Source organism: Pseudophryne corroboree, chromosome 3 (assembly GCF_028390025.1).
Source record: "Pseudophryne corroboree isolate aPseCor3 chromosome 3, aPseCor3.hap2, whole genome shotgun sequence".
Classification (NCBI taxonomy): Eukaryota; Metazoa; Chordata; class Amphibia; order Anura; family Myobatrachidae; genus Pseudophryne; species Pseudophryne corroboree.
Genome location: NC_086446.1, coordinates 510,932,897 through 510,939,560, shown reverse-complemented (window position 1 = coordinate 510,939,560; position 6,664 = coordinate 510,932,897). Strand labels below are relative to the sequence as shown.

Here is a 6,664-nt window from a genome sequence, read left to right as displayed (position 1 = left end):
TATAGTTAACTTTAAATAACAGATGAGACACAGTGGACGAGGTGGTGCCTCCTACATGTTGCACAGGGCAGGCCATGCCTTGAGCAACAGTGACATGCGGTGGGGTGAGGCAGATGAGGCAGAGCCTTTCCTGCCATACTAACATATACGCCAGAGACTATAAAAAGTATACAAAAAATACAAAGAATATATCAGAAATATCTTCATATTATTCTAATCATTTTTATAGTCAAAACTGTGGTGTAAAAAGTCTATAGCACTAGATGCAGTGCCTCCCCTATCTACCTTGTCTGCACATCTCTGATCAAAACGCACCAAATTTCCAGCAGTATATATTGCTGCACTTTTGTATGGATTGGGTATTATTATTATTATTATTATTATTATTATTATTATCCTTTATTTATATGGCGCCACAAGGGATCTGCAGCGCCCATTACACAGTACATAATCAAATGAGCAAACAAGAAAACAGCACTTACAGTACAAGACAATATAGGACAGGTATAGAAAACTAGGGGTTAGGTGCCATCAAAGGGAGTATGGAGTGTAAGATAGTGTAAGTAAGAGAAGGAAAGGCACATGAGGAGCATACCGACGCCAGAATCCCGGCTTGCAGATTGATGGCGGGGGGCGAGTGGAGCAAAGCCCCTTGCGGGAATGCTGCGCTCAATTGAGAATAGTTCCTGTTAGTTGGCATGCCGACTGTCGGGACTGTAAGGGCGCGGGATTCCAGCGTCGGTATTGTGACCAGTGTTCTCATGACTGGCAGTGATGTAACTCTGCCTCCCTTTTGTATAATGCCCATATGTACCCTTTGCCTCATCTATTGTGTGTAAAACTGTCTCTGGTACTAGCCAGTGCCTCCTCACCCATTTACCTCACTGCGGGTCACTGTTGGGCAGGTAGTTTGAGATGCAACGCTGTAGTTTTTAACAGTTGTGCTGCTAGGGGATGTGTGAGAGCCAGGAGTAGCAGATTATTGGGAAGGCCCAGGAACAGAGGCGACGGTGTCCGGGAGAATGTAAGTAGGTTGAGATGGACATATACTACATCCCACGTATGACTGATGCTTAATCACACTTCATGCTTTATCAGATAGACAGTAATGTGTTGATATCACAGATGAGGAACCAAGGCAGACCTCACACTTTTAGAACCCAGAGTAGCCTGTCAACCATTAATATTTACAATGTTTGTTAACTTGTTGTATTTTATATTGAGGTATGTGCCTTCCTACCTCAGTGATGTCACTAGGTCCCAGTAACTGGAAAGCTGCATTCTCACAATTGGTTCAACCCACAAAATATCTCCTTGTATTGTTTGTTGGTGACTTTTAATGACAACTGTCCAATTGCAATCTGTTAATACTGATTTCAATTATAATGGATTTATGTATTTATCATATTGCTACCCTCTCCCTTCTTTGTTACCATGAAATATCGAGTAGTGGTACACAATGACACCCTGTCGTCTCTGCACCACAAACGCTAGCTAGAGAAGGATCTATTTGTGTCAGGCTGATCTAGTTGCCATGGTGACAGTATTAGACTGTTTCATATATGCAAGCATTTTGTTACAAAGGGGCAGATGTATTAACCTGTAGAAGGCATAAGGAAGTGATAAACCAGTGATATGTGCAATGTGATAAAGGCACCAGCCAATCAGCTCCAATATGTAAATTAACAGATAGGATCTGATTGGCTGCTGCCTTTATCACCTTGCACATATCGCTGGTTTATCACTTCCTTATGCCTTCTCCAGGTTAATACATCTGCCCCATTGTACCTTAAACCTGACTGTTTATCAGTCAGATGTCAGGTCTGTAAGATTGAATTTCTACTTGGGTGACGTAGTAGAGCTTTTTTTTGCTTGAACACCAGTGTGTGAAATTAGATTTATTGACCTGTGCACGAAAGATGTCATCTCTCAGTTCTGAACCACAAAGAAACTTCTCTCACTGATTTACTATAGAATTTTTCTTGTTATTAGGTTGTTTACCAAGATATTAATTTGAGAGTATTACCATGGTACTTTTTGGTAAGCTCCAATATTCAGAGTGTAAGTCCAGTGCTGGTCTTGGGTACAGTATGTATTCATTTAAACTGTTTCTCCACTTCCAGTGGGTTAAAGAGGCCAAATACCCCACATTCACAAGCTTATCATCAATTTCACGGCACTGTTGGGATTCAGGCCCACGTGGATGGAGTATTCCTTATCTGCAAAAAAGATTGCACCTTGACTGGGAGAGGGTTTCACCCACCTGAAAACATATGGATCTGCAAAGCCTCTCCACTCTGTAGAAAAGCTGAAGTAGTCTGTTTGCTGCTATAATCAAACTTGTCAGGAACGCTCACAGGGGGTTGTAAATTAGACATATTCAGTAGGCTTGATTAGTTTAAGATCCTCTATGATGCAAGTTTTCCTTCATTATTTACAAGTCTGCAAACCCTGTTGTTCAGCTCCCTAATATTATTTGGCAGGTAGCACATAGGTTTGTATACAAGCAGAGGCGATAGTAGCCATTGCAGCTGCCACATGCCCATTACAGTAGTGGACAAGAGAACAAGGAATCTGTTACACCATAGCAGTAGTTCTCAACTCCAGCCTTCAAACAACCCCAACAGGTCATGATTTATTGTTGTTTTTAATCATACACAGGTGAATTCAACTATTTTGCTGTGTCAGTAATTATCCCACCTGTTTCTACAGATACAAATCCTGAAAACATGACCTGTTGGGGTTGCTCACTACTGAACTAGAGTGATCCAAATATGTTGCTAGAGTTTGGGAAATAATACCAACCCATCTCCAAGCTCTATGCTGAATGGTTACGACTGAGAACCAAATGGATTGGTGATCAACTAACTTGGTTTATAATCAGTTCAGAGACGTTTAATGGAAAGCAAGATCAGTGTATATGTATAGCAGAGGGTGGAACTTGTATCAGACCCAGAGTTTTTAATGTGCAGATGGCTTTGGCCAAGGTTTGAAAGTTTATCCTTCGAGGAGGGGGGAGACTGTTGGAGAGGCCCGGGTCCGCTACCCCCCCATCCCCCCCAAGACACCTGTACTGTGGCCTGTGGAGGTGGAGCCATTTTCCCAGTGATTTCTGGGAAAAAGACTGTACGATAGTCTTTCCTCTCTAGTGGCATCATCTTCCCAAATATCACTGGGAAGATGGCGCTGGCCGGAGAAGAGGGACCTGCTTCCTGTTTAAGTAAGGTAGGAATTGGGTGCCCTCCCCCGCGCTCCCCCCCTCCATCCCTGTTAATATTGAACATGCGAGGCCGCAATTATTTTATTATTTAAGTATTTATTTAGTAACGGGCATCAGCAAGCCCCCTTTTTAAGCCATGCCCCCTTTACCAGGGCCCAGCGTGGCTCTCTACACCCTTGTTGATAGGTAGCTTTATGGTAACAGATGAGCGAGTGTAGGCCCTAAATAGTTTGTGTATTTTTATTTTTTTTTAAGCAGGTTGTCACGCCATTTCCCCTGTGGTCATGTCTACAACAGTTGACCATAGACCAGAGTAATTGATTAGAACTGTGGTTTCTAAGATAGGGGCTACATTTACATTTAGCCATTATACTCTATCACAGATTAGGATTTCTGTTTGGTTACTTACAAAATTTTGTGTCAAACTAAGATTGTTCTTATAAAAAACAAGAATATGGGCACGAGCGACCAATGGTGTCTATTGTAAAGGAACGTAAAAAGATTTTATATATAAAAAAAAATGCATATTTATTTTACACGATTTAAAAAATGGTAATACACTTTAGTTTAAGAAAAAATGCTCAAACATAAGAATTCATATAAAATGGACAAAATTTTGATTAAAAATAAAAATATAAAAGTACAAGGTGCACATCGATTAGTAGTATATGTATATAAAGTGCTTATCTTAGGTACAGGAGGTTTATCTGGGAAAGATCATGGAATGCCCAACGCGTTTCGTCCTTCAGGACTTCATCAAGGGTAGTGTGGTACTGGGACAGGGCTCCAATTCATACCACTGTCAATTAGAAGACTATGTGTGACATCACTTCCTCCCCATTGGAGTCCAAGGGGAACCATCTTAGTATCTTCTACGACTTAGTGAAAAAGGACCTCTGTGATTCAGAAATAGAACCGATCCTGGAAAAGAATCTCTCCAATAAAGAACGAGAAGCCTTAAAGAAACTACAAAAGAATACTGAGATCATTATCAAGCAAGCTGATAAAGGGGGGGGTCTAGTGATCATGGATCGAGAAAAGTATGTAACAGAAGCCAAGAGACTACTGGGCGACACTAATTCGTACAAAATCTTACAAAAAGATCCAAAAGAAGATTTCTTGGAGGATCTGCGATCACTACTTTTAAATGGACTACGTACCAGCATTTTAACAAAGGAGGAGTACCAGTTTTTAATGCAGTCCTACCCCGTTACCCCTATATTTTACTTTTTACCAAAAATCCACAAATCAATCACAAATCCACCAGGCAGACCAATAGTTGCCGGCATAGACTCTCTTACTTCAAATCTTTCTGAATATGCAGATGTTTTCCTCAGGAAATATGTGACCCAGTTACCATCATATCTCAAGGATACAACCGCAGTACTCAATTTGGTCAAAGATATTGAATGGAAATCAACATATCTATGGGTCACAATCGATGTACAAGCACTTTATACATGCATTGAACATACAAAGGGTGTAGCAGCATGCAAAGAATATCTGGACAATGACCCTTCCCTGACTGATTCCCATAGACAATTTATCTGTGATATCATGTTCTTCATTTTAACCCATAATTATTTTAAATTTTTAGACAATTTTTACTTACAAAGCTGCGGAACCGCTATGGGAACTATTTTTGCACCAAGTTTTGCAAATCTATTTATGGGAAGATGGGAGGAAACTTACATCTACAATGATCACCCTTTTAAGAATTTTATTGTGTTTTATAAGCGGTACATCGATGATATCCTGATGATCTGGGATGGTACAATGGAAGATTTCAATGATTTTTTTACTGAATATCTGGCACATAATGAACTGAATCTCACATTTACTTCAAAAGTTGACAAGGTACAAATTGAATTCTTGGACCTCATCCTGGTGGGGAAAGAAAATAGAATCATCACGAGGAATTACATCAAACCAGTAGACACCAACAGCTACTTGGATTACAGGAGTAATCACTTAAAACAGTGGAAAAACAACATCCCCTATTCCCAGTTCCATAGAATCAGAAGGAATTGCAGCGAAATAGAGGAATGCAATGACCAACTGGAGAAATACAGAAATAGATTCCTGGATAAGAAATATCCCATGAACATTCTTGACAAGGCGGTCACTAAGACAAGAACTTTGGAGAGAAATGACCTTCTAATGCACAAGAACAGGGAAACGAAAAAGGACTCCACTGCTTTCATCACGACCTACAGCAGACATGAGAAAATCATCCGACAATCAATGAAAACTCATTGGAACATCTTATTAATGGACCCTGTTTTAAAAGACATATTACCACCACAACCTGAAATTATTTTTAAGAAGTCCAAAAATCTTAAGGACTTAGTGGCACCAAGCATGCTGAGATCCGTAAACAACAAGAAAGAACCCCTCATCAGGTGTGTAGGTAGTTATAAGTGTGGACACTGTAACATCTGCAAGTATTTACATCCAAACCGGAAGACTTTCTCTGCAACAGGTGATATGAAAGAATTCAAGATAAAAGAATACATGAACTGCAATTCAACCTCTGTGATTTACCTTCTGGAATGTGATTGTGGTAAAAAATATATTGGGAAGACAAAGAGACAGCTAAAACTGAGGATCCAAGAGCACGTTCGGAACATCAAAAATAAGGTGGAAACACATGCAGTTTCTAAGCATTTCCTGTTATACCATAACTCCAATCCTGAGGCCTTAACATACAAAGCCATAGAACATGTCACACTTGGCGAAAGAAGTGGCGATCTGGCGAATCTGCTATCCAGAAGGGAAATGTTTTGGATATTTCAATTGAGGACGATGCATCCGGCTGGTTTCAACGAAAGCTATGAAATTTCTCCTTTACTTTAAATCCTTAAATATTTCTTGATAACCCCCCCCCCCCCTCTCCCCCCCCTAATAAACACTGTGGTGTTTGGGAATGGCGCTTTATTCTTATTTCTAGGTTATATTTCAGTTGTGAAAAAACCTCTGGTGAACTGGTGCTAAGTAGACTACAGCCATACCAAAATGGAACGCCCACTCTCGTCCGATCGTGGAAGCTAAGCATTTTTATGGGCCTGGCCAGTATCAAGGAGGGCGACCTCCGGAGAAGACTAGGTGCTGTAGAAACAGTGCATGCACATAAGAGTTCCTAAACCAGTGAAACAGCTGTAAACCAAATAATTCATCACCATTCACTCACACAACCCCTAAACACCTCTGGGCTTCACCTTTCTCTTATGATGTATGGATATTATCCAATGCACTACTTACAAGACACATTAACGCAGCACTCACACTCTCGCACAAATTAAAAATACCTAAGTGATATAAGAGATTTAGCACAGGCACTTTAACAATTATTTTCTTAACATAATTTATATATTATATATTTATTATATATATATATATATATATATATATATATTATATATTTTTTATTAATATCTTTTATTA

At 39.9% G+C, this 6,664-nt stretch overlaps 1 pseudogene; it reads left to right on the top strand.

Moving 5' to 3' along the window:
* Nucleotides 1-6,217: 6,217 nt before the first annotated feature.
* On the top strand, nt 6,218-6,337 carry LOC134898502 (5S ribosomal RNA; annotated as a pseudogene).
* Nucleotides 6,338-6,664: the final 327 nt, after the last annotated feature.